The sequence below is a fragment of the Eulemur rufifrons genome, chromosome 7 (genome assembly GCF_041146395.1).
Source record: "Eulemur rufifrons isolate Redbay chromosome 7, OSU_ERuf_1, whole genome shotgun sequence".
Lineage (NCBI taxonomy): Eukaryota > Metazoa > Chordata > Mammalia > Primates > Lemuridae > Eulemur > Eulemur rufifrons.
In genome coordinates, this window is record NC_090989.1 from 162,577,994 (window position 1) to 162,603,780 (window position 25,787).

Below are 25,787 nucleotides of genomic sequence, written 5' to 3' on the forward strand. Positions count from 1 at the left end.
TTTAGTCAAAAGCCAAACAGTCTGACTAGACGTTGGGCTTTCAGTTTAGATCCGGATGGGGTCAGAGACGATAATTTATTCTTAATTGCCTGTAGTATGTCACGGTGGCCCCTGCCCAATGTGTTCTTCAGGCACTTAGCTGGTATAGATTAACTATCTGCCAGTAACACTGAAAGTTTCCATTTTACATGGCCGCTTAGTATGTGCACTCAGGCAGTGGGGAAGACAGTATTTCTTCAATCTCCTATGCAATTCCACTCTAGACCACTTTACCCTTACCCCTTGGTCTCCTGGGAGACAGGATGCCAAGAGAGCTTGGCCTCAACCTCAGTCTATCTTAACAAAGATGAGCAACTTCTCTTTTAGGAGAGTATGGCATTCTGGGCTTCTCTTAGCTAAACCTGCATCCTGCCCTTCCCAGCTCCATGTGTGGGCCCAGTATTGCCTTTTATCTCAGTTGGCTCAGGTAATCAATCTGAAAATAAAATGAGATAAAAAACACAGAGGTTAGTTATTTAACACTCTAGTTGAATTTTCCTGCGACCATTTTAATTAGAAACAAAGGATCATAGTGGAAATAATGCAACTTAGAATGTTTACAAAAATTGCAAACATCTATCTAGGTCTCATATGCTTATCTATTTAAAATATCCTTGCCCTTTTATCAGGTCAAATGTTAATTTTAATTTAAGGAAACTTTGAAACTTTCAAAGACCTTTGTCCAAGTCATAATGCCTCAAAACTGGCATTGCTTGCTAAGGAGAAGATTTAGCTCACACAGTGTACTTACAGTCAAAAACTTCAACTAAAACTTATCTCCTTCTTGAGGCTTTTATCAGAAAAATTCTGTGAAGGCAGATTTTTTTTTTTTTTTTAGTTCAGCTTATTATGGGGGTACAAAAGTTCAGGTTACATACGTTGCCCATGTACCACCTGTCCCCCCGAGTCAGAGCTCCAAGCGTGTCCGTTCCCCAGACAGTGCGCATTGCACTCATCATGTAGGTATACACCCATCTCCTCCTCCCCCCCCCCCGAGTCAGCACCTTCAAGCATGAGCATTCCCCAGACGGTGCTCAACGCACTCATCATGTAGGCATACACCCATCCCCTGCCCCCACCCCCCACCTCAGTCTGATATCCAATTGGTATCATTCCCAAATGTGCATTTAGGTGATGATCAGGGAAACCAATTTTCTGGTGAGTACATATGATGCTTGTTTTTCATTTCTTGGGATACTTCACTTAATATAATGGGTTCCAACTCTCTCCAGGAGAACCAAAGAGATGTCGTATCACTGTTATTTCTTATAGCTGAGTAATATTCCATGGTATACATATGCCATAATTTACTAATCCATTCATGAATTGATGGGCATGTGGGTTGTTTCCACATTTTTGTGATTGTGAATTGTGCTGCTATAAACATTCGGGTACATGTGTCTTTGTCATAGAATGACTTGTTCCTTTGGGTAGACGCCCAATAATGGGATTTCTGGGTCGAATGGTAGGTCTATTTGAATCTGTTTAAGGTATCTCCATAATGCTTTCCACAGGGCTTGCACTAGTTTGCAGTCCCACCACCAGTGTAGGAGTGTTCCTGTCTCTCCATATCCACGCCAACATGTGTTGTTTTGGGACTTTTTGGTAAAGGCCATTCTCACCGGAGTTAAGTGATATCTCATTGTGGTTTTGATTTGCATTTCTCTGATGATTAGGGATGTTGAGCATTTTTTCATATGTTTGTTAGCCATTCTTACGTCTTCTTTTGAAAAATTTCTATTCATGTCATTTGCCCACTTTTTGATAGAGTTGTTTGATTTTTTCTTGCTGATTTTCCTGAGTTCTAAATAGATTCTTGTTATCAGTCCTTTATCTGATGTGTAGTATGCGAAAATTTTTTCCTATTCTGTAGGTGGTCTGTTTATTCTCTGGACTGTTTCTTTGGGTGTGCAGAAGCTTTTTAATTTAATCATGTCCCATTCATTTATTTTTGTTGTTGGTGTGATTGCCTTAGGGGTCTTGTTCATAAATTCTTTGCCTAGGCCAATGTCTGTAAGAGTCTTTCCTACATTTTCTTATAGAATTCTAATCATTTCACACCTAAGGTTTAAGTCTGTTATCCACTATGATTTGATTTTTGTGAGAGGTGAAAACTGTGGGTCCTGTTTCAGTCTTCTACATGTGGCTATCCAATTTTCCCAGCACCATTTATTGAACAGGGATTCTTGTCCCCAGAGTATGTTTTTGTCTGCTTTTTCAAAGATTAGATGTCTATATAAGGATGGTTTTATATTTAGATTTTCTGTTGTGTTCCACTGGTCTGTGTCCCTGCACTTGTGCCAGTACCAGGCAGTTTTAAGAACCACAGCCTTGTAGTATAGTTTGAAGTCTGGCAAATTAATACCTCCCATTTTGTTTTTATTGCTTAAAATTGCTTTTGCTACACAGGGTCTTCTCTGATTCCATACAAAGTGTATAATTATTTTTTCTATATCTGTGAAAAATGATGTTGGTAATTTAATAGGGATTGCATTGAATCTGTAGATCACTTTGGGTAGTACAGACATTTTAACAATGTTGATTCTTCTGATCCATGAGCATGGTATGGTTTTCTACCTATTTATATGTTCTGCTATTTCCTTCCTCAGTGTTTCATAGTTCTCCCTATAGAAGTCCTTTACCTCTTTAGTTAAATATATTCCTAGATATTTTATTTTCTTTGTTGCTATTTTGAAGGGTACTGAGTCTTTAATTTGGTTCTCCAATTGACTGTTATTGGCATATATGAATGCCTCTGATTTGTGTGTATTGATTTTGTAACCTGAGACTTTACTGTATTCATTAATCAATTCTAGGAGTCTCTTGGTTGAATCCTTGGGGTTTTCTAGATATAACATCATATCATCAGCAAAGAGTGAGAGTTTGATCTCTTCTTTCCCTATTTGGACTCCCTTGATTCTGCTCTGTTGCCTGATAGCTCTCGCAAGGACTTCCAATGGTATGTTGAAAAGTAATGGGGACAGTGGGCAGCCTTGTTTGGTTCCAGTTCTAAGTGGGAATGCTTTCAGTTTTTCCCCATTCAGTATGATGTTGGCTGTGGGTTTGTCATATATGGCTTGTATCATTTTTAGGTAGGTTCCATCTATGTCTATTTTGTTAAGTGTTCTTATCATAAAAGGGTGTTGAATTTTGTCAAATGCTTTTTCTGCATCTATTGAGAGAATCACATGGTTTTTGTTTTTGCTTCTATTTATGTGGTGAATTACATTTATAGATTTATGTATGTTGAACCACCCCTGCATCTCGGGGATGAAGCCCACTTGGTTGTGATGGATTATTTTTTTGATAAGCACTTGGATATGATTTTCTAGGATTTTATTGAGAATTTTTGCATCTATATTCATAAGAGAAATTGGTCTGTAGTTCTCTTTTTTTGTTGCATCCTTTCCAGGTTTTGGTATCAATGTTATGTTGGCTTGGTAAAATGTGTTGGGGAGAATTCCATCCTTCTCAATATTGGAGAATAGTTTATGTAGGATGGGCACCAGTTCTTCTTTGAATGTGTGGTAAAATTCGGGTGTGAACCCATCTGGACCAGGGCTTTTCTTTTTGGGAAGGTTTTTTATTGCTGTTTCGATTTCAGTTGTTGATATTGGTCTATTCAGGAATTCTATTTCTTCCTGGTTGAGCCTAGGAAGGCTATGTGTTTCTAAAAATTTGTCCATTTCCTCCACATTTTCCAGTTTGTGTGCATAAAGATTCTTGTAGAATTCATAGATGATATCTTGTATCTCTGTAGCATCGGTTGTGATTTCTCCTTTCATGTTTCTAATGGAGGTTATTAGAGATTTTTCTTTTCTACTCTTGGTTAGTCTAGCCAGAGGTGTGTCTATTTTGTTTGTTTTTTCAAAGAACCAACTTTTTGTTTTATTAATTTCCCTTATGGTTTTTTTGTTGTCCTTTTCATTTAATTCTGATTTGATCTTAGCAATTTCTCGCCTTCTGCTGGGTTTGGGGTCGGTCTGTTCTTCTTTCTCCAGCTCTTTGAGTCTATTCATTAGGTTGTCTATTTGTAAGTTTTCTGTCTTTTTGATATAGGCATTTATGGAAATGAATTTTCCTCTCAGGACTGCTTTAGCTGTGTCCCATAGATTTTGATAAGTTGTGTCTCCTTTGTCGTTTAATTCAAAGAATCTTTTGATTTCCATCTTGATTTTTTTCCTTTATAGAATAATCGTTCAGGAGAAAGTTGTTTAGCTTCCATGACTTTGAGTAGGAATGACAGTTTCTGTTAGGGTTCATTATTACTTTTATTCCACTGTGATCTGAGAAGATGCATGGTATAATTTCTATTTTTTTGAATTTTTTTAAGACATGCTTTATGTCCTAGGACATGGTCAATCTTAGAGAATGTCCCGTGAGCTGTTGAGAAGAATGTATATTCAGTGGACTTTGGGTAGAATGTCCTGTAGATGTCAGTCAGGCCCATTTGTTCTAGCATTCTATTTAAGTCCATTATTTCTTTGTTTATTTTCTGTTTGGAGGATCTGTCCTGTACTGTCAGTGGGTTGTTAAAGTCTCCAGCTATTACAGTATTGTTGTCTATCATTTGGTTCAGATCAAGTAGGGTTTGCTTTATGAATCTGGGTGTACCTAAGTTGGGTACATATATATTAAGTATAGTCACGTCTTCTTGTTGAATTGTGCCTTTCACCAGTATATAGTAACTGTCTTTGTCTTTTATTACTTTTGTTGGTTTAAAAACTAAGTTATTGGAAATTAAGACTGCCACACCAGCTTTCTTTTGGCTACCGTTTGATTTAAATATCGATTTCCATCCTTTTATTTTCAGTCTAAATGTATCTTTGCAGGTTAGGTGAGTTTCCTGAAGATAGCAGATACTTGGTTTGTGTTTTTTTATCCATTGGGCCTGTCTATGTCTCTTGAGTGGGAAATTCAAGCCATTCGCATTTATTGAGAGAACTGATAAGTGGGACAGATTTCTGTTCAGCTTGTTGGGTAGAACTTCATTGCTATGTTTTCTCTCTTAAGCCATTGTGGTAGCTGGAATTTGGTCTTTAGCTCTTGAGTAGTTTTACATTTGTGGGTCTTTCTTGTGTTGGTCCATGTGTAACTCTCTTTTGAGTACTTCTTGGAGGGCTGGTCTTGTCTTGGTGAATTCCCTCAGTCCTTATTTATCTGAGAATGTCTTAGTTTCTCCTTCGTATAGAAAACTTAGGTTAGCTGGGTACAAGATTCTAGGCTGGGCATTATTCTGTTTCAGAAGAGTGAGAATGGAGCCCCAACCTCTTCTTGCTTGTAAGGTTTCAGTTGAGAAATCTGGCATAGTCATCAGACTGACCAAAATATCCACTAAAGAGACCCTTATTTGAGCTGTAAGGAGAAAGAAACAAGTAACATACAAAGGAAAGCCCATTAGAAAGGCAGATATTTTTTGATTTTATTATCAGTAGTCCTCTTTGATTATGCACCAGCTTGGAGCATAGACTGGTGCAGTCATTATGGAGAACACCCTGGCAGAACTCAGTCCAATTCAGTATATGCATGTCATATAGCCCAACAATGTCACATAAGAGGACATGGTTGTAGATGCTTATTGGTGGAGGCATCAGATTAGAGGCAATCTGGGTGTCCAATGCTGGTAGAATAAATAGGTAAAATAGGGTAATCACTCACCATGTGCATTAATGGGGCAGTCATACACATAATCATATGGATTGATCTTCAAATGATAGTACTGAGTAAAGAGATTAGAAATGAAATGAGATATATATGACTATAAAATACATATTCACTATTCACAGGTAACTGTATAAATTTTTCTAAGAATACATATTCATATTAAACATGTCAGAAATGGTTGCCTTTGAGGATGGGGGATGTGGACAAAAGAAATAAGACAGGCGCTTTGCTTGAACCAATAAAAAACTTATTATCCAACAAGCCCAACTGGCTATTGAAATATCACTGAATAAAATTCCACTGATACAACATACAGAAACAGAAACCTTTCTCAGTGACCCAGTGGTCTCATAACTTGAACTAGTCAGTTTCTACCCATTGCATACTCAACTCATGTACCCTCCTTCAGATCCCTGGTACCTCTCTGAAAATTGCCTTGGTGATATGGATATTACTTCTAGTGCCACTCTTGACACAATCTGCAACATTTCAGTTATAGATTGACAGGAAGACACACACACAGGGCCAGTTCTTGAAGGATATAGAAACTAAAGTGAGATGACCACAGACATCTTGGCAAGGCTTATTCGTAGCCCCTAATTCCCTGTCCAAGCATAATTGAGTCCTGTAGACTGGGGCACATTTTTGCTATACAATATGTCTCTTATGTGCAAAGCTTACATCACTTTTCCAGAAGAACTTGTACTTCCATTTAAGGGAAAGTTGACAAGCATTATCATCTTCTTCATGTTGAATCAAATACTATCAAGAAGCCACATTCTCATCTGGGACATGAACATAATCACACAACAGATACCCCTAAAGAGATTCTTTGTCTCCAGTTGCCAGTGCTCTGGAAAGCCAATTTTTATGAACACTGCTACTTGAATTTGCATATTCCTGACTATCAGTTATTTCTGTAAGTAGCCCTGTAGGATAATCAAGTTGGACCATTTAGTTGTGGGAAATTATGTCAATATCCTTAGGTCTTTCCTCTTGGCCTGCTAAAATTTTTCAGGGGATACTCTTTCAGTCTCCTACCTGAACAGTAAAGGTTTTTGTTGCCATCTTTCTGGGAACTGAATGGGGGGAAAGCCTGGAGGCCTCAATGTACAACATGTATACATTCAGGGAATTGCTCTCTTTTCAATACGGTACCTCATCCCATTCTCAACTGTGTCTGGTGCCCGCTTGTTTAAAAATCCTCTGTTTCACCATCTCCTAAAAATAAAAATAAACTGCCTTTGTTTGGCCAGGATAGAAGGCGGAGGGAGGTTGAGGATATATTTGACTGTTCATTTTTTTCTTTTATCCATTTTTCTATTCGATTGTTTATCTCTTGTCAATTTATGAGACCATTTATCTACTTACTTTAAAATATCTTCTATGTACTTTAAGTCTATAATTTGTGTTTTTGCTTTATAATATTTTTTCCATCCAAATAATTTTAAATTTTTATGTAGTTAAATATCTCCAAATTTCCTTTTAATAAATGTTAGGATTCCTCTCTTGGTAAGATTTCTAGTGCTTTTGTATTTTACATGTAGTCTCCTGAATTTTTTTCCCAAGACTTAAAAACATTCTTTAAATTCATTATATCAAAAGATACCTGTACTTGTATATGTTTGTTGCAGCACAATTCTTGATAGCAAAGATATGGGATCAACTTAAGTGTCCACGAACTGATGAGTGGATAAAGAAAATGTGGTATATATATACCACAGAATACTGTAATTTAGCCATAAAAAAAGAATGAAATAATGTCTTTTGCAGCAACTTTCATGGAACTGGAGGCCATTATCCTAAGTGAAGTAACTCATGAACAGAAAATCAAGTATCACTTTCCACTTATAAGTAGGAGCTGAACTATGGGTACACATGGCCATACAAAGTGGAATGACAGACATTGGAGACTTCAAAGGTGGGAGGGTGGGAAGTAGTAGGTGAGGAGTGAAAAATAAACTATTGGGTACAATGTACACTATTCAGGTGATGTACACACTAAAAGCCCAGATAGCACCACTATACAATATATCCATGTCACAAGACTGCACTTGTACCCCTAAATATATTGAAATAAAAACAGAAAAAGTTTTCTTTGTATTTTATGCTTAAATCTTTATCCATCTGAAATTTTTTTTAATTTTTAGTAATATGATATAGGAATATTATTTTATTCCATATGAACAGCCAATTGTGCCAAGTATTATTCACTAAATAAACCATTTCTACTTATTATTAGGTCCTTAAATATGAAATGTCCGATTTCAAATCAAAAGTGTAGTTTATTATATCTCAAGCAAGAAGCAGTATAATTGATCAAAGTATGCACCTAAATTATCAACACAATTTTGCCATCTTAATGGTAGCTTGTTTATGCCAGTACCTAATAAACCTGGAGAGCAAGTGGCCATGAAATTGTGAAAGGTGTTTTCCACAGCTTGTTGATAATTGAAAATTTTTCCTTGCAAGAAGTGGTCCAAAGCCTGGAAGAAGTGGTAGTCAGTTGGTACAAGATCTGGTGAATACAGTGGATGACAGAGAGTTTCCAAGTCCAGCTGCTATAGTTTGAGCAGTGTTGTTTGTGCAACATGTGGTTGAGCATTGTCTTGCAAGAGGATTGGCTTGTTCTATTGACCAATCTTGGCTGCTTAATCGCAAGCATCCTTATCATTTCATCCAACTGGTTGCAGTAGACATCGGCTGTAATTGATTGACCAAGTTTCATGAAGCTGTAGTGGATAATACCAGTGCTGGACCACCAAACAGACACCATTAGGTTTTTTTGATGAATATTCAGTTTTGGACTCTGTTTTGGCACTTCATCTTTATCCAACCATTATGCAAATGCTTGAGACTGTCAAAAAGAATCCATTTTCCATCACATGTAACAATACAATGTAGAAATGCTTCACCTCTGTGTTGTGACAGCAAAGAAAGGCAAGCTTCGAGATGATTTCTCTTCTGATGCTTGCTTAATTCATGCAGAACCCACCTATCCAGCTTTTTACCTTGCTGATTTGTTTCAAATGGTCCAATATTGTTGGAACAGTAATGTCAAACCTAGCTGCTAATTCATGCATAGGTTGAGATGGATGCTCTTCCACTACAGCTTTCAGCTCATTATTATCCACCTTGGTCTCAGATCGCTCTATGTGGCTTATTTTCAAGATTAAAATCACCAGAAGGGAGCTTCTCAAACCATTGACATACTGTGCGTTCATTAGCTACAACCTTCTCAAACACTTTGTTGGTGTTTTGAGCTGTCTGTGCTGCACTAGTTGACAGAACTCATATTTGAAAATAACACGAGTTTTTGACTTACCCATGGTTTCACAAAAATTTCTCTAAAAAATATTTGAAAGATAATCACAAGCCAAAACATACATTTGAAAGACTGAGGATGTACCTTCACAATAAAAATAAAACAAGAAGTGTAATATGAGGGATATAAACTGTCAAACTTAGTACTTAAGGAAATCAGACATTTCATACTTAATAACCTAATAAAAATAACACTTTGCTATATATTTTATTATCATTTATAATGGGATGCTATTTCTTGATTATCAATTCCCCTCTAATGATCTATTTGTTCTTATTCCAATACCACATTAATTTGGCCACTGTGCAAAGGAAAAACCCAAGGGCATCCAGAAGAAACAAATCATACAAAGTATTCCAAATTGGGATAATTTCAGAATCACTAACCCTGGAAGCTAGAAGGCAATAGAGCAACACCTTTGAAAATATGAAGGAAAATGTTTTCAATCTAGACATTTTTGTAGCAGAGAAACTATTAATCAAGTATGGTGTTAGAGGCATTTTAAAACATACAAGATTCTAAAATGTTTACCTCATGCACCCTTTCTTAGGAAGATACTGTACTCCAAAAAACCCGAAAGAAGACCAATAGAAAACAAGGGATAAAGGAAACAGAAGATGCACTAGAGAGACAAAGGGAGTCCCCAGGATGAGGGTGAAGGGAGATCCCTGGACAGGTGTGGTGCATCAGGCAGAAATGAAAACCAGTAGGGACTGGAGCAGGCCAGAAAATTCCAAGGCAGACTTTTTTAGGGGGATAAAACTGATAGAAAGAAACCTGATAAGTCTGATTGTCTTGAGAGGAGATCTAGAAAACTGACTGAATTAGGGCTTGAATTAGTGATAAATATGTAGAACACTAAGCAAATGATTAAACAGTAATAAAAGTATTTTATTTTCCAGAGGAAAATTTAAAAATATGAATAAAAGGAAAAATGAATGTAGTTCATGTCATACTCATCTATAGATGGTATTTATATATAATTGTAATATTGAAATCTATGATTATTGCTCTTCCCCATAAAACTATATTAGTGGTGGGGAGATGGACAGGGCAGGGTATGTGGTAGGAACAGGAGGAGGCAAATTCTCATCTTCCATAGTGGGGAATTAAACATGTAAAAATCAAAATAACAATATAAACATGTTATTTAGAGATAGGGATGTATATTCTAAAAAAATTACCCAAAAGAGATGCAAGTGGTTGCTTTGGAGGGGAAGCCAAGGAACTGCCATTTTTCATATACAAAAAGCCCAGAAAATTAAGCAAAGTAATTTTCAAATTAAAACTTCCTAGGTGCATTTTGTCATATTTCAAGTTATCATGTGCATGATTATTTTGACACCACTTTAGAAAACGTTTTAAAGACTGGCATGAAATTTAGTGACTACAACTTTCATTAATAACAATATAGTTTCAAAATTCAGGTTCTTCTTAGTTTGGGTGCACACTTCTTCCCACCACCTGGGTGGGTGTGTAAATGCCTTGAGATACTTAATTCCAACATGGGAGGTAATCCAGAGTTCAGATAAGTAGCTCTTCACTTTGATTCAGATTAAAATGGTATATATATATATATATCTTGCCTGCTATATTTTTGTTCTTGTTCCATTTCTGGCCTCAAGCAAAAGTACTAAAAATCGGTGAGCTTTCCTGAAATTTCCAGTGCTAATGTTCAGATTCAAGACTTTAATAAGTTCAAGTTAGTTTGGGGAAAAGCAGCTCAACTCTGATTCAGACTTCTGTCTTAGGAGGGTTGACTTCCTGCTTTTTATCTTCTTACAGCTTTAGGTTTTCTTTCTCTCTTTCACATGCCTGCCAATTATCGTATATCAAAGCCTGTTCCTTTTCTTTCGAGATGGATCTGTTTGGTGAAGCATTTCAGGGGCAAGTGACCACCTACTCTTTTACACTGTTCCATTAAATGTATCTCTGTGTCATCTTTATCCATCCCTGTGGGCTTTTAAACCTAGAGTCCTTCAACAATGACATCTTTTTTCCCTATTCTCTGGAGACTTTTAGCATTGAAAAGCAGTGTTACAGAGATGTGGAGGGACAGTGCTAATGTATGTAATTCAGAGCTGAGAGGTATAATTTGGTCTATAAAGGGATAAAATGTGATTTAGATAAATGAATGTATATTTTAAAATCTGGGAGATTATGCTGTAATTTTTTTTACATTTTAGTAAATCCTTTTTGTGTGTTTTCGTATCAGTTATCAGTTATGTCACAAGGCTTTGGACACTTCTTAGACATGGTTGTTTATGCTCTTATGCTTTGATTCTTTTTTTCCCTCATGTGTTTGGCCAAATATGTGTACTATGTATATGTCACCTAAAGAGAAAAACTCAGGACCCATGCAATTCAGATACTTCCTTAACAATCAATTACTGTTGTTGGTTGAACATATTTGAATCCACACTCTGGTAAATACACACTATTGAGTATACAAGTGGGTTCTGATATTGTCGACTACTTCTTTCTTGCTAAGGTAACTGGTGATAACCATAACAAGTATGGCTAAATGAATGTTTTACTGCAGTATGGATACTCTTCTTTATTTATTTTTTCTTTTTCTAATTAGTCTGGTCTGCATTGTGATGCCCATTACTTATCTCTAGACCATTATGGCTGAATACTATTATCTGTTCATACACTTATTCAAAGTATGGTCATTAAGTCCTGAGGTTTTATCAATTAGTGTCTGTGTAGAGCTTGGCTCCCCCAGGTATGATCTACAGATTGTTCCGTGGATCACTATAGCTCTATGTCCTTCTCCGAGCACCCCAAGTTTTATATTCGTATTTCTTTGGTGCTGCACTTTCTCTGCATGATCAACATGCTTGGGTAGTTACATCTGTTAGGTCTGGAGCCGAGAAAGAGACACATGAAGTCTCATGTGTAGCAAAATACTGTTTATTTTGAGAATCTGGGTGCAGATGGGTGGAGGCCAGAAAAGGTATCCATGAGACAAAAGGGGAGAGCCTTGGGTTTTATAGAGGGTTTTTCTAGGAGGAGTAAACAAATTCTTTTCAAACAACTGAGAGGGATAAGGAAAGTTCACCTTTTTCATTCCTTTATCTCCTTAGGAGTCTGACAAAGGCTACTTGCCTAATACACCCCTAGAAAGGAGTGACAAGTGGGTTTTGTAGGAGATTTGGATGGAAGTTTGGGGAGAGTGAATTCTTTAAGCCTAACAAGGTCCTCTTAATTCTGTGGTCATCGAAGGGGAAATTGAGTACTTCTTTGTGGGGTAAGAGTCTTTTTATGCTTAAAGTCTTGTCTTAAAACTCACCTGTTCTTTGCTCAAGCCTGAGCACTTCCTGTGGGTCAACACTAGCTCAGGTCAATACTATTTAATCACTTAATATCTGTTTTTATTTGACAGTGGTGGAGGAGAAGATGTACATACATGTGTATGTATAAGTATAAATGTGTTTATATGTATTAATATTTATAATATATATAAAATATGCAAAATCACAAACATTTAGAATATTATACTGAGTGTAAAAATAGGAATGAGTCTTCCAGCCTAGTATTCATTTTTCTGGGCAAAGAACCTAGGGGAATTTTGAGGGAGAGAATATGGCATTTGTTCTCTCAGTTTTATGTCTCAAAATGGACAGAAATGAGAATGTCCTTATTTTTTTCTTAGTCTTGTACTTTGATGCTATTTTCCATATATTTTAAAGGAAATATTTTTGAGGGTTTTCCTTTATATATTTTCCATATTTTCTTTTCTTTTCTTTTTTTTTTTTTTTTCTTGAGACAGAATCTCACTATGTTGCCCAGGCTAGAGTGCAGTGGCATCAGCCTAGCTCACAGCAACCTCAAACTCCGGGTTCAAGCAATCCTCTTGCCTCAGCCTCCCGAGTAGCTGAGACTACAGGCATGTGCCACTATGCCCTGCTAATTTTTTGTATATGTATTTTTAGTTGTCCATATAATTTCTTTCTATTTTTTTTTTAGTAGAGATGGGGTCTTGCTTTTGCTCAGGCTGGTCTCGAACTCCTGAGCTCAAATAGTCCACCCACCTCGGCCTCCCAGAGTGCTAGGATTATAGGCGTGAGCCACCGTGCCCAGCCCATATTTTCTATTTGAAGATATAACTTTTATAATGTGAAATATATGCAAAATCTTTACTTTCAACCTATCTGTATCTGTATATTTAATATAAAGTATGTTTCTTCAAAATATTAATAGCAGAACGGGTCTTATGTCTTTTTTAAATCCAGTCTAAAAATTTTGCCTTTTACGTGGGATGCTTAGTCCATTTACAGATAACATAATTATTTGTATGGCTGGATTTTAGTCTACCACCGTGGTATTTGAGTCTATTTGTCTCATCTGTTTCCTATTCCTCTATGCCTCTTTTCCTGTGTCTTTTGGGTGAATCACTGTATTTAACATTTCTTTTTATTTCCTCTGTTGACATTTTATTTATACCTCTTTGTACAATTTTTAATGGTTGCTCTATAAATAATATAATTTGAAGGTAAACCCTTTAAAGTGGTGAACAATGGCCTAATGAACACGAACCTTATGCCAGTATAATTCAATTCTTGCCCCCACCAGCTTTTCCAGTTGGTTCTTGACTATAGTTTCTGTCTCTGCTAAAATTCCTCAACCGCTCACACATGTTGTTGAAATTTCATGCTAGTTCCTTAAATGTATTTGTCATAATTATTTTAAATTTCCTGTATGATAAATCCAATGTATGATCTCTCTTCAGATTTGCTTTTATTTACTTTTTTCTCCTTCTTGATCATGGGTCACTTTTTTCTTGCTTTGGCATGTCTCATGATTTTTTTTATTTTATGCCAGGCGTTATGTGCAAAAGAACAGTATAAATAGTAGTTACCACCATAAAAGTGATATTGCTTCTTCTGCCAGGCTGTTATTAATAGTATGAAGACTAAATCAATCTAATCTGTAGTTGAGCTGGATCTGGGCTTTGTCCCAGCTTTAGTTATATACAGTCACCATTAGCTTCAAATTTTTGAGGGGATGGGGGTAAGACAAGTTCTTTAGCAGGGTCTGATGAGACTGCAGAGATCCCAGCTACCACCTTTAAGTGGGGGTTCTCTTTACTCTCTGGCTCTGCCTCCAATTTTCTGCACCTGAGGAGACCTCACTCCACCCAGCTGCCCTGCCCTCTCCTCTAGAGGACTGCTGAAGTGCTCTCTTTAAAGGCCTGGAGTACCTTAGAGGGATTTTTCTTGCAATTAAAAAAAAAAAAATCGTCAGGCATTTTATTATTTGTTTATTTATTGAAGTAAAATTTACAATATAAAATTAACAGCTTTAAAGGGAAGGATTTAGTAGCATTTAGTGTATGCACAATGTTGTGCAAACACCGCTTCTATCTAGATCCAAAACATTGCCACCATTCCAAAATAACTGCCATTAGGCAGTTTCTCCCAACTAGCACCCTCCTTCCAGCCTCTGGCAAGCACCAATATGCTTTGTGTTTCTATGGATTTATCTCTTCTGGATGTTTCATATAAAAAGGATCATAAAATATGTGATGTATTCTATCTGGCTTCTTTAATCTTGGCATAATGTTTTAAAGCTTTCTCTTGGTATTTTGCCCTGCCCTCAACTTTCAGCAGCCTCTCCCTTCACTTGGTGAAGGTCTGGAGTGATTGGAGGGATTTCTCTCTATCTTCCCGCCTTGCCCTCAGGCCTCAGTGGGCCACTACCTGGTATTTGTATTTGGTGAAGTCTTTCAACTCTCCTGACCTACCCTTGACACTCCATTAAGACCCATGGAGAGAGAGGACATGTTGGGGAAGACTTGCTTGTAATTAGGGTTCCTTAGGTTCTAATTCATCACACCAGCCCCCATGGAGTTACTGGTTCTTTCAAAGTTTGGCTAGTTTTTCCTTATCTTTGGCAGATTTGTCTTCTTCCTGCTAGTCTGCCATGGAGTAAAGAAACTGTGGATCTCTTCTCTCCTGAACTCATTCATTATTTTCTGGAATTTAGTTTATTTGGGTTTCTTTGCATTCTCAGCAATCTGATGAACCTTTAAAAAGTAAGAATGTGTAGGTTTTCTGGCTTAATTTTCAGGTTTGAAGTGACGGTATCTTGTGACTTTCTATACTATTCTTTAAAACATTATAATATATATTTGTTCTTTAAATGCATTTTATTTATATGTTCATTCATTGTTTTTGAACTCCCAGATAGTTAAAAAAATTTTTAATTGTGGAAAAATACAGGTAATATAATATTTACCATCTTTATCATTTTTAAGGTACAATTCAGTGATATTAAGTACATTCATATTATTGTGCAACCATCATCATTATCCATCTCCAAAACTCTTTTCGTCTTGCAAAACTGAAACGCTGTACCCATTAAGCAGTAGCTCCCCATTCCCTGCTCCCCATAGCTTCTACTTTCTGTCTCTATGATTTTGACTACCACAGGTGTCTCATGTAAATGGAATCATATATTATTTGTATTTTTGTGACTGGCTTATTTCACTTAGGACAGGGGTGGGGAAACTTCTCATGTTGGAAGGCTGCATTCAAGAAACATCAATTAGATATACTTAAACATGTACATTATTTTGTAAAAATCTAACTATTATGTACTTCATAATTTCAAAAAAATGCAAACTAGTTGTTAATTTTAAAGTTAATGAACCTTTTAATGACTTTACTGTTTGCTTTTTGCTGGAAAACATTAGAATATTTGGTTGCAGCATGGAGGTCCGCAGTTTCAGTTGACCCTCTTAGATGGGTATCAGTTATTTGTGACCTCAAGGGTGTCTTGATGTGGGTTAGGTAGGAGAATGTAGATTCACAGCAATAAGTTGCTGAAAAGCAAGAAAGCATTTTTTGAGCATGTTGCAGAAGGTGTGGGTGTTCTACTGCATTTTTTCATATTTCAATTGGATCTTTCTTAGCATCAAACAATGACTTTAAAATGTCATCTACTGAGAGCTCAATCAATTCCACCTGTAGTTCTTTAGGTGCCTTGGTGATATCAACTAGGTGAGGCTGAAATGCTAATTTGAGTGTGATGTCATGATTCTCAAAGTCAGTGAACCTTTCATTGTATTCTCCAATCAATAGGTCTATAACGGCTGTGTATTCTTCAAATAATTTGCAGATATCATCCTGCTCATCAATGACCCTTGCTAACTGGGGAAAATGTTCATCTGAAATTTCCTTTTGAAGAAGAAGTGTTTTGTAAAAAGAGAGTTTTTTTTCAGAATGCTTGGGTATTTTTGGCCACTTATCATATATAGACTTAGTTTTACCTTACAAAGAAATATTCAAGTTGTTTTGATTTGACATGATATCACACAGAAATGCTGCATTCCTATAGAAATCTTCTTCCAATAATTCACATTGCTGGTTTTGTTCTTCATAAAATTTAACTATCTGTTCTCACAGAGATAAAATTTTGGCTAACACCTGTTGCTGCAATAGCCAATGCACTTTAGAATGATACAGCAAATCTACACTGAATACCCCATATTTCAATTTTAGCATGTTACAAAACTGACCATGCTGTGTTGTATTTGCATGAGTATAGTCAGTGATACTTACAACTTGTTGCAAAGTGTCACTTAAAAGAGTAGTGTTAGCACAGAGATTTTGCTGATGTAAGATACAATGAAAAGAAATGAAGGCATCTGGATCTGTTAGTATATTTTTTTATCTGTGTAATAAATCCTTCATGTTTTCCTGTCATGGAAGGTGTGCCATCTGTACATACACTCACTAAATTTACCAAATTCAGTAAAACTTCAAGACATTTATCATGAAAATTGTTGAAGATGTCTATTCCTCGTGTTCTATTCACAAGAGTGTCCAAAGCGAGTAACTCTTTGTAGCAAAGAAAATCTTCTGTTATGACCCGAATGAAGTATAAAACCTGTGCCAAGTCTGTAGTATTGGTTGATTCATCCAAAGTGACTGACTAATACATATTTTCCTTTTGAAGTATCTCAGGAAGTTGTTCTGTTAAGTTGAAGGCTAATTCATGCTACCCATCAGTTATGGTTCTCCTTGAAAGAGGCAGTTGCTTGTACTTTGAAATGTTATTGGAGTCTGAGCATCCTTTAACTTTGACAGTGCATTCTTTCACAATTTCTACATTATTGAATGGCTTCTCTTTTTCCCCAAATGCGTAACCTACTTTATAAGTTGCTTCAGTGCCATTATTTCCAGTTCTTATTGCTGCTTGAAAGAATTGCCTTTGCTTTTCATCTTTTAATTTCTGCAATACAACCTTTTGCTCCTCTCCCTCTAATTTAAAATATTTGTGGTCCTTATGAGTGTTATAATGCTGATGAGCAATGAATGTCTTTAATGTTGATATTGCAGTAACAAAGCAAGCAAATCACCTTATCTTTAGCAGAAACAAGATAATATTGCAATTCCCAATCCTCATTAAAAAATCTGTTTTCTTTCTTCACCATTCCCTTGGTCTTCTTTGACATGATGGGTTGTCAAGCAGACAGAATTAAAAAATACTGTTGAGCTGTGCAACTATTCACAAATTCCACTTCAAACAGAAACACAGTGCACTGTTCTCAAAAGCTGATAATAGACTGGCGTACTCAACCCCCATAAACTCTTGCCAACCAGCCTCATTCAGTAGTGGTGCCAGTCAGGTGGGGGACATTAGAACCAAATCATGCGTGTAGCAGCTGTCCATATAGCCCTTATGGCTTACTAATGTTCTAATTGTGCCAGTCAATCTAGGAGGATTATTTTGTTTAAAATTATTTTATTCTTTGGTAGTTTAAATATGTTCATTTTAAAAATAAAATAAAAATATGAAAGATGAACAAAAATGTATTAATAAAAATGAAAGGATTTGTTCTGTAAAATTTGAATTCTGTCAAAGGGGTGCACTTAAGGACCTAGGAAGCCACATGTGGCCTTAAAGCCCAGGTTCCCTACTCCTGACTTCTAACTTAGGATAATATCCTCAAAGTTCATTCATGTTGCCCCAAATGGCAGGATTTCTTTCCATTTTATGTATAAGATATACCATATCTTGCTTATCCATTCCTCTGTTGACGGACACTACTTGCTTCATGTTTTAGCTATTATGAATAATGCAAATAATACTGCTATGAACTCAGATGTACTAATATGTCTTTGAAACCCTGCTTTAAATACTCTGAAATGGGATTTGTGGATCATATGATAATTTTATTTTTAGTTTTTTGAGGAATGATCTTACTGATATCTACAGTGGCTGTACCATTTTACAGTCCAATTGACAGTGCACAAGGGTCCCTTCTCTCCCTCCCTCCCAAACACTTCCTTCCCTCTCTCTCCCTCTCTCTTTCTTTTATAGTAGCTGTCCTAATGAATATAAAATGCTTTCTCATTGTGGTTTCAATTTGTATTTCCCTCATGATTAGTGGTGTTGAACATCTTTTCATGTGCTTATTGGCCATTCATGTATCTTTTTTGGAAAATTGTCTATCCAAATTGCCCATTTTTAAATTGGATTGTTTGCTTTTTTGTTACTGAGTTAGAAGTTCTCTATATATTCTGCATATTAATCCCTTATCAGATATATGATTTGCAAGGATTTTCTTCCATTCTGTAGTTTGCCTTTTCACTCTATCAATAGTGTCTTTTGATGTACAAAAGCTTTTAATCTTTATAAAGTCTGATTTGTCTATTTTTCCTTTGTTGCCTGTGCCTTTTTGGGGTCATATCCAAGAAATCACGGCCAAATCCAATGTTTTGAAGCTTTTTCCCAGTATTTTTTACTAAGAATTTTATTGTTTTAGCTCATTTAAGTGTTCAATTCATTTTGAGTTAATTTTTGTATATAATGTTAGATAATGGTTCAATTTCATTTCTTTTGCATGTGGATATTCAGTTTCCCCAGCATTATTTGTTGAAAAACTCTCTTTTCCCCATTGAATGATCTTGGCACCCTTGTTGAAAATCATTTGACAATATATGTGAGAGTTTTCTTTCTAGATCCTCTATTCTATTCAATTAGCCTATATGTCTATCTTTATGCTGGTACTACATTATTTTCATTACCGTAGCTTTGTAGTAGGTTTTTCAATCAGGAAGTGTGATTCCTTCAACTTTGTTCTTCTTTTTAAAGATTATTTTGTCTATTTGGGGTTTCTTGGGATTCCATATTAATTTTAGGATGAATTTTTTTATTTCTGCAAAAAATATCTTTGGGATTTTGATAGGAATTGCATTGAATCTATAGATAATATTGGGTAGTATTGACATTTTTAGCAACATTGTCTTTCAGTACATGAGCAGGGATTTTTTTTTTTAATTTCAGCATTTTATTGAGGTACAAAAGTTTAGATTGTGTATATTGCCCATGCCCCCCAGCCCCCCAAGTCAGAGCTTCAAGCGTGTCGATTCCCCAGACAGTGCACATTGCATTCATTATGTAGGTATACACCCATCCCCTCCCCACCCCATATCTGCCCAACACCCAAGTAGTGTTATTCCCAAATGTGCACTTAGGTGATGATCAGGGAAACCAATTTGCTGGTGAGTACATGTGGTGCTTATTTTTCCATTCTTGGGATACTTCACTTAGTAGAATGGGTTCCAACTCTATCCAGGAGAACATAAGAGATTCTATATCACTGTTATTTCTTATAGCTGAATAATACTCCATGGTATACATATACCACATTTTACTAATCCACTCATGTATTGATGGACATTTGGGTTGTTTCCACATCTTTGCGATTGTGAATTGTGCTTATATAAACATTTGAGTACAGATAGATGTCTTTTTTATAGAATGTCTTTTGTTCTTTTGGGTAGATGCCCAATAATGGGATTGCTGTATCAAATGGTAGGTCTACTTGTATCTATTTAAGGTATCTCCATATTGCTTTCCACAGAGGTTGCAGTAGTTTGCAGTCCCACCAGCAGTGTATGAGTGTTCCTGTCTCTCTGCATCCACACCAACATTTATTGTTTTGGGACGTTTTGATAAAGGCCATTCTCACTGGAGTTAGGTGATATCTCATTGTGATTTTGATTTGCATTTCTCTAATGATTAGAGATGTTGAGCATTTTTTCATATGTTTGCTGGCCATTCTTCTATCTTCTTTTGAAAAATTTCTATTCATGTCCTTTGCCCACTTTTTGATAGGGTTGTTAGAGTTTTTCTTGCTGATTTTCCCAAGTTCTAAACATATTCTAGTTATCAGTCCTTTATTGGATGTGTGGCACACAAAAATTTTTTCCCATTCTGTAGGTTGTCTGTTTGCTCTTGTGACAGTTTCTTTGGCTGTGCGGAAGCTTTTTAATTTAATCAGGTCCCATTTATTTATTTATTTTTGTTGTTGCTGTGATTGCCTTTGGGATCTTCTTCATAAATTCTTTGCCTAGGCCAATGTCTGTAAGAGTCTTCCCCACATTTTCTTCTAGAATGCTAATAGTTTCACACCTAAGGTTTAAGTCTGTTATCCACCGTGATTTGATTTTTGTGAGAAGTGAAAGGTATGGGTCCTGATTTTTTTCATTTATTATGTCTTCTTTAATTTCTTTCAGCAATGTTTTATAGTATTCATTGTACAAATATTTTACTTCCTTGGTTAAGTTAATTCCTAAGTATTTATTTATTTTTTGATAATATTGTAAATAGAATTGTTTTCTTAATTTTCTTTTCAGATTGCTCATTGTTAGTGTAGACAAATAATACTTATTTTTGTGTTCACCTTGCTGTTGTCAGAGAAGATGTTTTGTATGACATTGATCTTTTTTGAAGTCTATTGAGACTTAATTTGTGGCTTATCATAAGCATCGAAGGGCTAGCCTGAAAAAATGTCCCCTGTGGACTTGAGAAGAAAGTTTATTTTATTATTTTTGGGTAGAGTGTTCTGTATATGTCTGTTAGATCTAGTTGATGTATTGTGTTGTTCAAGGTTCTCTGTTTCCTTACTTATCTTCTGTCTGATCGATCTACCCATTATTGAGAGTTGGGTATTAAAGTCTTCAACTATTATTGTAGTTTTATATCTTCCTGCTTTACTGAGCCTTTTATTAATATATAATATCCTTCTTTGATTCTTGTAAACTTTTTTGGTTTAAACTCTATTTTGTCTGGTATCGGTATAGCCATCCCTGCTTTCTTTTGATAACTATTTTCAAGGAATACCTTTTTCCATCTTCTCACTTTCAATTCATTTGTATCTTTGTATCTAAAGGGAGTCTCTTATAGACTTCATGAAGCTGGGTAATTTTTTATATTCATTATGCCAATCGATGTCTTTTAAATGAATAATTTAATACATTTACATTTAAAGTAATTACTTATAAAGGTGGTCTTAATTCTTTCATTTTTCTATTTATTTTCTATATATCTTATAGCTTTTTGGCCCTCATTTTCTGCATTACTGTCTTCTTTCGTGTTTAGTTAGTTTTTCTGTAGTAAAATATTTTAATTCTTTTTTCATTCTCTTTTGTGTATATTCTATAATGACTTTTTTGTGATTACTATGGGAATTAAATTTAATATCTTAAAGTTATAACTCTCTAATTTGAATTTATACTACTTTAATTTCAATGACATACAAACACTCCCCTCCTTTACAGTCTTGCGCCTACCGCTTTAGTTATTGATATCGCTACATTATATCTTTATATATTGGGTGTCTGGCAAAAAGGAGACAGATTCCTGGTGCTTTCTACTCTGCCATCTTCCCAGAATCCCTGCCTACATTGTATCTGTTATTTAAAAATATATGACTGCAATGTAAATTATGAATATAATCATGAAATAAATTCTTATGAAGCTGCTCTTTAATTCCATCCCTTTGTTTCTTCTTCAAAAATTAACATTTTTCATTTATAACTTTCTTACATTTAAAACAATTTTTCCACATAAATATGTATCCCCATATAATACGTTCCTCAGTTTTACCTGTTCTTAAGTTCAATTGTTTATCCACATTGAAAACAATAAATTGGGTCCTTACCTCAGGCCATACACCCACATCAGTTTCTTCACTCTTCAACCATGCCAATCTGACTTTGGCTTTGACTATTTTATGAAAACTGATCTTGACAAAAATCTCCATTGACCTTCACTGTGTCAAATCCAATGACCATTTCCCCCTCATTATTCCTTGTCAGCCTTTTAGAACTATTAATCATAGCAAATGCTTTCTCCTTCTCAATGTAATCTTCCTTTTTTGCTTCTGTGACATTACACTCTTTTGGTCTTTCTTCTTTCTCTGTGGCCTTTTCTGCCCAGCCTTTTCCTTAACATTTTATTCTTCTACCTGATCTCTCTATTTTGGAGTTCCTTGGTGCTCAGTGTTAGGTTCTCTTCCCTTATTCTTTTATACTCTCTCTTTAGATAATCTCTTCCATTTTACAGTAGCTCCCTTCCAATCAGCCACAGAAGTCTTTCTCTAAATATAAATTTGACCACAATACTCCCCTCCATAATACAGTCCACCATAGTTGAAATTCATACTCCTTCTCCTGAAGCATACAATCCTGCATGGCTCCTCCCACTTACCTCTCCACTTTCCTTTTGAGCCACACTTCTCTCTGATCACCATGTTTCAGATACTTTGGCCTCCATTACGTTCCTAAAAGATGTGACGCTTTTCTGTATCTCAGAGCCTGCCCATATCTTGTTCCCTGTGACTAGAATGCTTTCTTCAGGCTCGTTAAATGGTTGATATCTTCTCATTCTCAGTTAAATTGTGGCTTTCTCAGACAGACTTCCTTCCCCTGGTCATTCCATTCAGGTAGGTTCCTCTCCCACTTGCTCTTTTTGGAGGCTTTAGGGACAAAGCATCCTTTGCCTCTTTCAGCTTCTGGTCTCTGTCAGCATTCCTTGACTTCTGGCTTTAACACTCCAGTTTCTGCCTCCGTGGTCACATTGCCTCTCATCTTCCGTCTGTGTTATCTCCCTTTGCCTTTCTCATATAAGAATACTGTGATGGCTCTTATATCATGTGCATCAAAATATCACTGTATCCCATAAATGTGTACAATTATTACCTGTCAGGTAAAAATAAAAGAAAAACATCAGTTGCACCTAACACTTCACATTTTGAAACCATTAAAAATACAAGTTTTTCTCTTCAGACACCTTGGATTCCTTCTTTTGGGGTGGTATGGGGAGGTCTTGCATTGTATCATAGGACAAAGAGAAAAGATTCAAGCAAAGTACAAACTATGCTGACTGTGAATTGGGCCTCTTTAGGCTGCATTCCGTAAGCATGAACAAAGTCTTAACTAGGATCTTCATTCAGACACAGAAACCTTAATGGAGGTATATTCAAAATGCATTGATGAGTTCCACACCCTTTTTCAAAGATAAGTGCCAAGGCCTTTCCTTAATTATACTCTGAACAAACTAAGATATGTAGAAAGAGAAAAAGAAAAGAATACTTGTGACGACATTTAGGGCCACCAGATAATTTAGGGTAATCTTAACTCAAGATCCTTTATTTAACCCCATCTGTAAAGATCCTTTTTCCAAATAAAATACTACTTACAAATCCTAGATATTAGGACTTGATATCTTTGGATGACCATTATTCAACCCACTACATGTTCTATCATGGCTTTCTGATAATCAAATTCAGAATACTTTTTTAAATATAAAATAAATTTTGTATTTATTTTTTATTTACCAGTTTAGTGTCAGTTTTTCTTACACTAGTGCTATGTAATAGGCATGTAATGAAAGCCACATATATAACTTTAAATTTTGTAGCAGCCACATTAAATGGTGAAAAGAACTATGTGAAATTAACTTTAATAGTATATTTTATTTAAATTACTATATCCAAAATATTATCATTTAAACATGAAATAAATAATAAAAATTACTACTGAGATATTTTCCTTTTTTTGGTACAAAATCTTCTAAATCTGTCTGATACGTAATTTGTACTCACAATATGTTTCAATTCAGACTAGCCACATTTCAAGTACTCAGTGGCCACCAATAGCTAGTGGCCACTGAATTGGATAGCACAGCTTTAGATATGTAAAACATGTCTATTTTGCTTTTTAGGGCCAACACAGTGCTTGGAACATTAGAAATGCACATATGTGTGAATATATATTTATATGTTATTGTTTGATCAAAAGGAGACAAACAAAATGTCATGTCAAACCATATCACAATTCCTTTAACATCCAAATAAGTATCTATTTGCAGAGTCACATTAATCTGAATTTAACTATGAGTAGAGACTTAAAAATTAGTGATTATAGAACTTCTTTAAGTGTCTCTAAACTAACTCACCTTTTTGCTTGTACTATTTCTCTGGATGATAAATTTCATAATGTATTCTAGTACATAAGAATATTTTATTTAAACTTTAGGAGCATTTGTGAATGTTTAATATTCCTGGCAAAGTGGATTTTAATATATATTTATTGTAATATTTTTCTTTAATTATGGTGAATTCTATTAGCTAAAATTGCTATGGAATTTATCCTCTTAAATATTTATTGTCATATAGATTTGAAAAAAGTGGGGAAATAACACAACAGCTCATAGAAAAATTATAGCCCTAATGGAATGCAATCTATGGTAGTTTATTTATCATTTTGAACTGACTAATGCTAGAAAAAGATGCATATTCAATTAAAAATATTAAGTTATTGAGGGCAAATTTTTATTTAATAATAAAATAAAAAACCTCTTTAATCACTGGGAAGAATTCTCAGAAGTAGAAAGAAAACTCTGTATCAACTTAAACATTTCAAGACAACCAGTTTCACTAATTTAAAACAACTTCCAGAGCTAAGGATCCAAGTAAATGAGCCTTTTTCTTTAAAAATTCTGACTCATCTTGGGAGCATTAAAATTAATAGAACTTATTATCTTGAGCTCTACTCAATTGTGAATGTGTTTTCAGTAAGTACACATAATTGGGGGTGGGATCTGACAGTCCCTTATATATAAAACCACCATGAATACACATTGAGTTTTACACCATGAATATTTCAAGGAGTTTGATTCATAATTTTATAAACTGAACACACCCATGAAATGAGCTAATATAGAAAACAAATCTTACTGCAGACCAGTGGGATGCACTATAATCATAAAACATTAGGATTAAAAGTATTAAGACAATATTTCAGCACAAGACTTGATTATTTTCCCCATAGAACTCTGGAGTTGGCAAGGTGATAGGCAGTGAAGTAGAGAGAAGGAGGGAAGGGTCAGAGAAGTCTTGTAATCATGTTTTGCAAGGATCCCATGGACGAGTTGGTGAGGGTTTCGTTTCTGAGAGGCAGGTTTTAAAATTGATTGTCACCAAATCATTCTCTAGGCATGATAATTTTGCTTTCTGTCAATGTCTACTTTCCCCAGTCTCATTTACTGTAGTTTCTAACACCTTCCTCTTAGAGGCATAGCCTGGCTCAGCTTCTCAGCCAGTTCTAATGAAGGCAGGAGAAATATTCATCACCTCGATTCTACTGGTCTGCGGTGTCTGTGTTTAGTTGTGCCACCATAGAACTTCTTATCACAGTGTGTAGGAGAAGTTGCAAAGGTTGGATGAGGCCACTCTACTTGGTACATTCCTTGGTTGCCCTACTTAGTGCTCTGGTTCCCCATTGGGACTCTGGGGGTCTACATTTGCCAGCCCCCTACTCCTGGAGGTGGATGTTATCTTTCAGTTAAAACAAAAGATAAACAACAACGAAAACTTTAGAACTGTTTCTCTGAGATTTAACTATGGTGCTTTTTGTTCTTCTTATTTATTTATTTGTTTATTTTGTTCCTTTCTGCT